We start from the raw sequence: 11,696 nt of genomic DNA, 5'->3' as shown, positions 1-11,696 counted from the left end.
CGTCCTCGAAATCGCAAGTAATCAATTCAGACATATCAGAAGGAATGTATACAGAGTTTAAATCAAAAACTCATCTCAATGAATCCATTCTGAAATCTTAATCTCATATCAGATTCTGTCTTTCAAGGAATATTTCTAATGCCCCGACGACTTTACTGTATATGCAACAGTAGAATATTCTTCGTTCTAAATTTTCTTTCTTTCACGGATCTCTGATTCCAGACTGGAGTAGTCATTCAAGAAGCATAAAATCATAATACCACTCGAAGTCATTTTAATCGAATCAATCGTAAAATACTGGCTATACAATATCCGTATATACCAATCAACAGCTCATACCAAATCAATATCATTAGCTGATATCAAATCTGTTTATCCCAGTCAAGGATATATTAAATCTTCGGCCCCAACTACCAATCGTCACCATCCGACGTCGGCATATTAAGTCTGTCTGGTCTGAGCTATCTTCATTCTCTTCTGCATTAGCTACATTTTCTTTGTCATATCTATGACTGTATCAAATCTTATCTCAGGTATCTCCGAGATATTATTCTTATACCAAAGAAATCTGCAGTACTCACTGTACAATATATCGTCTGTAACTATTTCATTATCCATCTGGTTATCTGATAACTATGATCGTACAATAATTCACACAGCGTCAATATGTCATCTCAACTGGTGCTAGCATCCAGCACTACAGCTCTCTGGATATCTCTCAATATCCGGATAGTACGCTCTGGCTATCTGTCAGTCGGTGGATAATATATGAATGAGTTCATGGTACGTTCTGCCACAATTACAAACTCAATCAAAATCACAATCTGATATAATCTACTCCCACATTCTGATCAATCTGACCATTTCCTTTACATCGATCTTTGTCATCTGGTTATGTTTGTACGTCATCTTGTACAAACTAATAGATATAGATTGAACAATCTGTCAATCACAATCATATTACATCACAATCTGGAAAGTATTGCAGTGGTCTTATTACGAAATTCATCGAAATATACTCCCCATGTCTAGTCAAGAATATGCAAATTCTGTAATAAATCTTCTGATCTCTATCTTTCTATCTTCATTTATTGGCGGTTCAGACATTTCAGTACAATTCTGCCAACATTTCAGCATAAATTCTGCCATAACTGACTTAATCTGTCTATATCAAAACTATCTGTTCGAATTATCATCTACTTTATGTTACCTGAACGACTACTGAATCCATTTCTGTGCGCTTCTGACCCTATCTGTCATTTCCAATTCGAACTATTTGGTATAAACAATCAGTTAATAATATAAATTAAAGAAAAATACCTACCTGGTATTCGGTTCTGATTGTCGATATCAAATTCTGTTGTACAATTCTGAAACATTTGACATCACAAGATAATCATTCTCATACAATAAAATCACATATCTGTCACTCTGATCGATGTTCTGTTCTGATTATCGAAATTAAGTTCTGAACATTCTGATTATATCTCTGAACTGCCGAAATTCTCGAGTTCAGCTCTGATTCGGTTTGAATAATCTATATCAAATACTGACTCAGAATAACAGTACTATCAAATCAGATTCATAATATCAATAATCTATACTGATCTAGTGAGTTTAGTAAACTCATAAAACGGCAATTCCTGGCAATATTGTCAATTCTGACTAATCAATCACATCTTCATGTCGTTCTAATCAACTGCTATATATCATCTGCAAATATAATATGCCCTCAAACAATATAAGCTGTCTCAAATATAGTGTTAGAACAATAGCAATACTCAAGCAGATACAAAACAACAATCGTATAAGAAAATCTGCCAACTCAGACCAAAATAAATTTCTGACAATTCTGGCATTTCTGAAATTTCTGATATCGGTATTATTCTTATCTACTGATCATGATCTCAACTGTGTCAAAATCAATCGGTATACTAACTTCAGATATCGCACATTCTGCATACAATCTGTTTCAAGCAGGATTCATATCTGAATAATATCTGTATACAATATTCACAGTTTTCAGAGTATTCAATACAATCTTCAGATATTCGATTCAATCAATCAGATGCTACAAATATATCAAAATGTCATAGATATAACGAGCATGAAATCATCAGAATATCTCTGAACATACTGAAATATGCCACCGAGAAACACTAAATCAAATGTAACTCCGGGCCTGTACTCTTCTACTGATCTTTCAATTCTTTCACTTCATTCAGTGACATTCTGCACATTTAATATCATTCTGTACTGAATTCTAATAAAACAAACAGTACCTGATCTCATTTCAATTCTGAAGTCTATCTTTCAATCAGAAGCAAATCTAAAATCTCATCTGGAAAATATCAGCAACTCATACATTATTGGCAAATCTGCCAATTCTAGGCTCGATTTCAGTATGTCTACTGAATACATAAGGATACCATCTGTTCCTTTCTGTATCAATAATCGAGTCATAACTAATACAGATATCAAAGGAATTCTAGATCTAGAATCCTTACCGTGGAATTTCTGTTCATCAACCCTATCTGGTCTGAATCTTATACTCTCCTGAATGGAATCTATCATAATTCTGTACTTGTTTATCATATTAATATCAATAATGCAGTCAAATCAAAAATACAAGTACATCATAATCTAACTCGACCTCATTCTCATCTTACTGTAGTACACAATATTTCACAGAAATCTCTGATATCAATCTTTCTTTCCCAAAAAGTAAGGGAATCAATACTACAGTACAATCAGACTCAACAGATACAGCATATCTCAATGCAACTCAGTCAAAGATAATCGTAGGGAATGCATTAGTATATATTAATACCTATGCAATATAATCATAAAAGAACAATACCTGCCACTCTATCATCAGGTGTGTCCTATGTCTGTTCCTCGGTCTTCTGCTCCCTAAAATCTTCGGGAACTTCTCTGAGGACAAACTCTAGCAAAGTGTCCCGGCTGTATACAAATATGGCAACTACCAGTCACTCCCTGGCATTGCTCTGTGGAATGTCTTCCTCCGCAAGTTCTGCAATATACTCCAGTATAACTCGGGCTGGACCCACTGGAGCTAGACGAACCACTCAGTCCGCTTCCTAACTTCTTGAATGGCTTCTTTCGAGCTTTCAGCAAATCTTGCTTTCCACTCGTGCTGCCGCGATCAGATCGGAGAGGGGATTGCTGTGTCTGGGGTTGCATCGCACACACCCTTTTTAGTTGTCTAATCAGACTCGCCTCCGCTCTCTTCGCTCTACTCAAGGCATCAGCAAAATGGTAAGGTCGCTGCATATTCATCAATGCAACTATCTCCGAGTTCAATCCTCTGATGAACTGATCCGCTACGGCTTCATCATTCCCAATTATATTAGGAGCAAAACGCAGTAGAGTAGAGAATTTAGCAACATATTCTTCAATATTCAGTTGACCTTGTCTCAAATTCTCAAACTCTGCTTTCTTGTCCTCTCGGTACGAAATTGAGAAAAATCTTCGATAAAATTCAGTTCTGAATATTTCCCACGAAATCACTGTACCTCTCTGTTCTAGCATTCTTTTACTTGTAATCCACCAACTTCTGGCAGTCTCTCGTAAACTGGTGGAATATCAGTTTAATTCTCTGCTCATCTGAATAATCAAGTAAATCAAGCAGTATTTCTATGTCATCAAACCAGTTCTCACAATCTTCAGACGTCTCGACACCACTCAGAATCGGCGGCTGAAATAACTGAAATTCTTCCAACTGTATTTCCATCTGAGTTTCTGATACATCTATCTGTTCAGTCGAAGTACTACCCTTTTCTGGAATTCTCCGTGGAGGTATATCTGCTTATCAAAACATTAGTACTCAAATACTACAAATCTATTCCAATCTTTCTCTGATCATCTTACTGCTGATCATGAATCAGATCTGATTCAACCTAATAATACATAATACCAACTCAAATCAGATAATCAGGTAAACATGTATTTCAAGGCAGTAAAGCATAATGTCATGCTAGCACACACAATGTAAGTCAACATTAAAATAAATCTCATGCTAGCAATCACATGCAAGGAAAGAAAGCTCACTCTACCCCGCTCATTCTCTTCTATCTCAGTCTAAAGGATCCTCGCTCTGATACCATCTGTTGTGGGGACCCGGACGCTAATCATCTTCTTAATCCTCTTTGGGATTTAATTATCAATTAAGATAAACAGGATCTAAAAATTTTTCTTTTTAAAAATGTAAGTGCGGAATGTAATGGAATCTAACTAATATACATCTCAGTATAAAAGTACAATAATGTACAACACTTATTCAAACTAGTCTAAGGTTCAACTACTAAATTTCAAGTATTAAACCAAGTCTGCAATAAGTCCGGAATCACCACTCTAACTCGTCTTCTCTCATCATCTTCTTGACCCCGATCCTGCCCCACCTGTTGTCATGCACACATACAAAACAAGACAACAGCCGGATACTCCGGTGAGAATAAATCCCAGTATAAAACATGGTAGACATGCATGTACACAATATAAATCATAAAGCATACTATCATGCATAGAATCAATAACAATAGGTTTCATAGTCTAGGAAACCAACTCAAAATAAGCATGCAGTAACATTGGATTCCATAATCTCTGAAATCAAAATAAAATAAGCATGCAACTCAATTCAATTCATATCTTGACTCGACTCGACTCTAACTCTAGGGATCCCGGTGTGAATAAGACATCACTGTCTGTCACCTACCCTCCCAATCGGGGTAACTGTACGTCTTATTCCTATACTTCGGTCATGTCTGTATCGAATGTCTACAATCGGATTGAATCTGATCCTGAAGCGTCGATACCACCGAACGTCTAGTTTGGCAAGTCTGTCAATGACTCTCCTATGTCAAATGCTTGAATATAAATCTATAAACAAGACATAATCATAATCAAATATAAATAATAAATCTAGTATGTGATTTAGGGAAACTCCAACCAAGTCTGATTCGAGTCGTATCTCCCGAATTCACATGAATTATACCTTTGTCTTCACGGTCTGACGAAGACGAAGTCCTATATTCCAATCGGTCCATATCCACATCTGATAATGACAATCATATAAATACAGTATCAGTATATAACTCAGTTCAGAACTTGTTCTGATCAATACTCAAATCGGTATATAGACTGATCCATATCTGAACAAGGTACAATCTAATTCATATCAATGATATCACGATACACTCGAGATTATTACTGAATCTGATCAATCTAAATCAACTGATGCTTCAACAGCATAACAATGAAATCTCGATAATCCCGTCAATCTCAACATCACAAATATAGTACCAGAATTCATACTCAATACCAGTACAACTCATATTTTCAATATCGGTATATTCAAAATCAGTAACAACACTACTCTAATTTCAAATCTCAATTAACTTTCGAAAACCATAACAATTGCATAACCCATCTATTATTTAATCTGACTTCAAATATACGATGTCTACTGTATCAGAAACATCATAGCTGATTCATATTCGATTCTGACACTAACATAATTTCAAATCATGTCTAAACATAACGAAACTTACGTCCAGTCGTAGCCTGCGTCGATAGGAACACAGTACTGAAGTCGAATTCAAAAACAGACGGACGGATTTCTCACAAAAGGCGTAAGAATATTTCAATTCTTTTTTTTTTGCACCTCCCTCGGCTCTTTCCTTCATTCTCCTGAATTGCATGTAGGTATATATATCTATATACACGTTCCTTAGGTAGGAGGCAAGTGGCTTAATTTTCATACTGCACGTCGCACCGCGGGTGCGCTCACTTTTGCACCGCGGGTGCGCTCCATGTATTGATATGCATCAACTTTCCCCGAAGCTTGGACCGCGGGTGCGCTGACCCTACTGGTACAACACCGCGGGTGCGGTCTGTCTAGCACCGCGGGTGCGCTCAATCTCCCGTAGCAACTTTCATACCCTACTGGCCATGCACCGCGGGTGCGGTACTTCTTCACCGCGGGTGCGGTGTCACTTCTGTAAATAATCTCCAACTCTCTGTCCATCAACCGCGGGTGCACTGCTTCTTGGACCGCGGGTGCGGTGACTCTACTGTAAAAATGGCCATCTTTCTGTCCATGCACCGCGGGTACGGTCTTGTTCGTAGCGCGGGTGCGGTCTAGATTTTATGCAACCCTTCATAATCTCATTCTGTGCCTCTCATTACATGTCATGCATACTCATATCTTCCGAATATCACATCAATGAAGACTAATAAATCTCGAGCCTTACATATTATTTGCTACGTGATTTTGAATAGATATGTTAAAATCAGTAATAGATAATACAGTTCTATTTATCACTTGAAAAAGAGAATAGAAAAATTGTGAGTTATTGGTTAATAAACATGATGCGATTTAATGATATGTTAGTCGATTTGAACTTAGCATAGGGGAGACCAGGAGAAATCGTATCTCTAGATTGATTTACTTACTGAATTCCAACTGTGTGCTAAGAATTACATTATTCGTTATTTTCTTTGAATTGTTTATAAACTATCTCATTGATTTCTTTAAATAAAGATGAACTATGTCACTTATGGTACTTAATATACAGTTTTAAATAATTACTCATCGTGGGAACTATATATGTACTCATACCAGTACTAAAACTTAACATCGTACGTACACTTGCGGTAGTGAAAATTCGCAACAAAACTCGTGTTGCACACCCGGTGTTGCAACAATTTGGGACAACACGGTGCATTGAACTCTTTCACATGGATTTAATGGGTCCAATGGATGTTGAGAGCTTGAGTGGTAAAAAATACTCGTTTGTGTGTGTTGATGATTTTTCGCAGTTTCACTTGGGTGAGTCTTCTTAGAGAAAATCTTACACTTTTGATGTCTTTAAGAAGTTGCATGCTAGAATAACAAATTTGCATGAAGTGAGGGTGGTTAAAATAAGAACTGATCATGGTAAGGAGTTCGAAAATTCTCATTTTACTTCTTTGTGCGAAAAGAAAGGAATCACTCATGAATTTTCAGCTCCAAAGTCCCCTCAACAAAATGGAATAGTTGAAAGGAAGAATCGAACTCTTCGAGAAACTGCTCGTGTCATGCTAAGTTCCAAGAATGTGTCAAAACGGTTTGGATCGAAGCTTTAAATACGGCATGTCACATCTCAACCGTGTATTTTGGAGGAGTGGATCTACCATAACATCCTATGAAATCATCATGGAAAAAAACAAAACCTCAAATACTTTCATATCTTTGGTTGTGTCTGCTATGTTTTAAATGATAGAGATCATCTTTCAAAATTTGATTCTAAAAGTGATAAATGCTTATTTCTTGGATACTCAATGAATAGTCGAGCCTATCGTGTATTTAATTTGAGAATTAGGACAACTATTGAATCAATTAATGTTGTGTTTGGTGATTTTGCAGATCTAACAGGAAAAACCACAGAGGATGACACTGAAGGACTGCTGGATGTCAATGAGCCCCTGACCAAAAATGGTGTTGAGTCTGACGTTGAGACCAATGAGACAACACCCAGCACAACACCGCCACTGAACCAAACAGAAACACTAGATGATAAGGACAATGATTATGGAGTTACTAATTAAAGGAAGGACATTCCCAGTAAGATTTAGAAAAATCACTTATCATCTCAAATAATTGGTGAAGTACATGATGAGATTCAAAAAAAGAAGAAATAAAAATTGGACTACCGCAAAATTATTGGGTTAGTCTGCATGAGCTCCACGTTTTCCCAAGTAAGTCACTCTTGTTTTGTGTCTCAAATTGAACCTAAGAATATTAATGATGCATTAAAAGACGAATTCTGAGTCAATGTAATGCATGAAGAACTTGAAAAATTTGTGTGCAATGATGTATGGGATTTGGTTCCTAAACCATCGAATACCAATGTTATTGGAACAAACTAGATTTTCAAAAATAAAACAGGTGAATCTGATAACGTTGTTCGAAACAAGGCTCGGTTGCAGCTCAAGGGTATACGCAGGTTGAGATGGTGGATTTTGATGAAACCTTCACTCCCGTAGCCCGAATTGAGTCAGTCTGATTGTTGCTTGCCATAGCATGTCATATACGCATCAAATTGTATCAAATGGATGTAAAGAGTGTCTTTTTAAATTGAATCTTAAATGAGGAAGCATATGTAAGTCAACCAAAAGGATTTGAAGATCCACATCACGTGGACCATGTCTATAAGCTAAAGAAGGCTCTATGTGGACTGAAACAAGCTCCACGAGCATGGTATGGTAGGTTGGTTGATTATTTGATCGACTTGGCCTTTAAACGAGGTGCGTTTGATAAAAACACTTTTTATTCAAAAATTGAAGCATGATATTTTGATTTGTCAAGTTTATGTAGATGACATTATCTTTGGTGCATCATCACAAAAACTTGGTGATAACTTTGTCGAGTGCATGTCTTCACAATTTGAAATGAGTATGATAGGAGAGTTGAATTTCTTTCTTAGATTACAAGTTAAACAATTACATGATGGTATATTTCTGTGTCAATCCAAGTATGCTAAGAATCTGCTTAAAAAATTTTCAAATGATAATTCTAAGCATATGAAAACTCTCATGTGGTCAAGTGAAAAACTGTCCAAAGATGATGTTGCCGACGGTGTTGATTGCACCATGTACCGCAGCATCATCGATAGCCTTTTGAACTTAACTGCTACTCACACCGATATCATGTTCATTGTGTGTTTGTGTGCTAGGTACCAAGCAAATCCAAAAACATCACACCTCAAAGCTGTGAAACGTATACTTAGATACATTGCAGGTACAATAGAATTGGGATTGTGGTATAGACAAGAAACAAACACAAATTTGGTAGGCTTTTCTGATGCTGACTGGGCTGGAGATCGAGATGATAGGAAGAGCACATCGGGTGGGTGTTTCTACCTAGGGAATAATCTTGTGTCTTGGTATAGTAAGAAACAAAATTGTGTGTCCCTATCCACTAATGAATCTGAGTATGTAGCTGCTGCTAGTTGTTGCTCACAACTTGTTTGGATGAATCAAATGATTGAGGATTATGGTTTTCACAATGACATCATGATAGTATATTGTGACAACTTTAGTGCTATAAACATTTCTAAGAATCATGTTCAACATTCTCGAACAAAACAATAGACATAAGACATCACTTTATTCGAGATTTAGTTAAAAAAAGCATAATTCGACTGGAATTTTTTAGAACTGAAAACCAGCTAGTTGATATATTCATGAAATCTTTGGACTTTGAGAGATTTTTCAATCTTCGGAAGTCTCTCAGCATGTGCATACAATGATCACACACACATGTTGTCATTGTTGTTGCCAACACCAGTGACAACATCTTTCATGCATGTCTATTTTATAGGATGCTAGACATATTGCATATTTACGTTCATCATGTTTTATGTAAAATCTGAAAAACGAAGGCAATTTCTGAAAGGTACCTCTGAGTGTTAATATTTCCAATCAAAATATTGAAGAGTGAATTATGCTCGGCATCGAGTAATTGAGGATATTCATGGAAATCGTGATCTTGTCTAATGTGAAAAAGTGACTTGGAAAATGTGTGCATAAGGAGAAAAACAGAAAAAAGGTAAATAAAATTAAAAAAATTGTTCAGAAGAATATGAAAAAAGCTACCTAGATGAGTTCATTGAAAATCGTTCATATAGTGTGGGAGCTACACTTTAAAGTAAAAATAGTAATGGAAAAAGCTACTTAGGGGAGTCCATTGAAGACCGTTCTTCTAGTGTGGGAGCTACCATTTTTGAATCAAAAGAAAAAATTTATGGGAGTACTGATTCATAAACAGTGGTGTTGCCAGGTGATGTTGCCAACACCAATTTCAGACATAGCACAATTTATACACTGCCTGACATTTCGATAATTCATCATATTGGAGGCATATTTAGGACATGCATATTGATTTTTGTTTCGTGAATTCATCATGTACAGTGACATATCAGCGTTGACTTATGACGGTTGATGAAAACCATAATTACTTAAATTTTGAATTTATGTGACTACTTGTGTCAGTAGGTTATAATCGACGTGGGTTTTAACTGGATAATCTTCTGGAATATTCGTAACACGAGGTTGAATCAACTTTACCGTTGGATGAGGGTGTGACGTGTAAATCAGAAATCAAGTCTGCAAATCATTACCGTTATCGTCCGGATTTTTCGGAGTTGAAGGATTGAATCAGTACATTTTTTCGTTAGAGTGAGAGTATATATGTTTTGTTGCCGCTAAATACCTGATAATTACTCTTGCTTTTTCTCATTTACTCTTGCAATCTTTCCTTGCTCTCGTGATTTCTTTGTGTGTTTATGTGCGTAATTCTTGATTTCCTTCGTAATTTCCTCTTGCATTTTATAGGTGGCTAAAGATAATGCTGATGTTGAGCCCAATGTTGTCAACACCACTGATAACATTGACTCTTCTTATTATGATGTGAGTCATTCTTTCTCCACCAAGTTCTACACTGAAGCTACCTGAGTCCTATGGCCTCTCCAAGTGAATAGAGAATTTATTGAAGAGAGGAACATTGACATGAAGGCGTATGGCCAACAAAAGCTAACGACATTCTTCAAAGATCAAGGACTGCTTGCTATGATTTTAAAGTTCTCCCCAGATGTCATCAATGAATTCTACAATTCCCCCGCGAATGAAGAAGATGAAATCACGGCAGAAGTCAATGATATCACTGATGTACTAACTGGTGGGCTAATCACTGAATTCCCCAGTCTCCCGATGCGTCTGTCTGCAGCAAGTCTAACTTTTTCTATTCAGTCCTGCATAAGACAGCAAAAAGCAACTGGACTCCCTCTACCACCACGACTGTGGTTACCAGACCACAAGCATCACCTTGTTTCGCCATTGGTACTGTCGCCTCTTTAATTTTGGACAGTTGGTGTTTAGAACTGTCCTTCAATTTGCTGAAGGAGGATTGAAGTCCACACGACTACCTTTTTCATCCCCGATATATGGGATACTAGAATCACATGGGTTTGCAACAGATCCAAAAGGCCAAAGATCTCATTGTCAACTACGAAGAATAAGTGGTTGAGTATAAGTTGCTACTGGAAGTTGGCCTACATTCTGGCCAAAAAATGGGAGCAGAAGAACCAAAAAAGACTAGAGAATGGGTGGCGATGCAGATGCTTCAGCATCTGCAGGAGCTGAGACTGTTTTTGCTTTCATGTCAGTTTGTTTTTTTATCTATTTGCTGTTGAATGAACTTTTCACATGCTTTCAATGTTCTAACGATGATGTTAACAACACTGCCAACAACACCAATGATCTGACATGTTTAATTCAGGGGGAGATGAACTTTGACTCATGGGGAGATACACTATAACACAAGGGTAGCTTAACTTAATGCTGAAATAATCAAGATTATCATTTTTGGATGTTTTGTCCAGAAAGACGAAAAGAGGATATTGAAAGGAATATTTTACTCTTTTATTATTTTTTGCTAAATTGATATTATCAATTTAAGGTTTTGTCTTTTTAGATTATAAGATTTTGCTTGATTTATTTCTAGGTGATAAGATCTTGGTTGATTTATCACTATATATTATAAGATTTGTTTTTAATATTATTTTTATCTCTAAAATATTTTATCCTTGTTTAAAAGAGTTTTATATCTAATAAAAATTTTGTTTCCATAATTTCTA

This window comes from Primulina tabacum, chromosome 14 (assembly GCF_025594145.1).
Source record: "Primulina tabacum isolate GXHZ01 chromosome 14, ASM2559414v2, whole genome shotgun sequence".
Taxonomy (NCBI): Eukaryota; Viridiplantae; Streptophyta; class Magnoliopsida; order Lamiales; family Gesneriaceae; genus Primulina; species Primulina tabacum.
The sequence above is the reverse complement of the archived record's forward strand: the minus strand, read 5'-3'. Positions refer to the sequence as shown.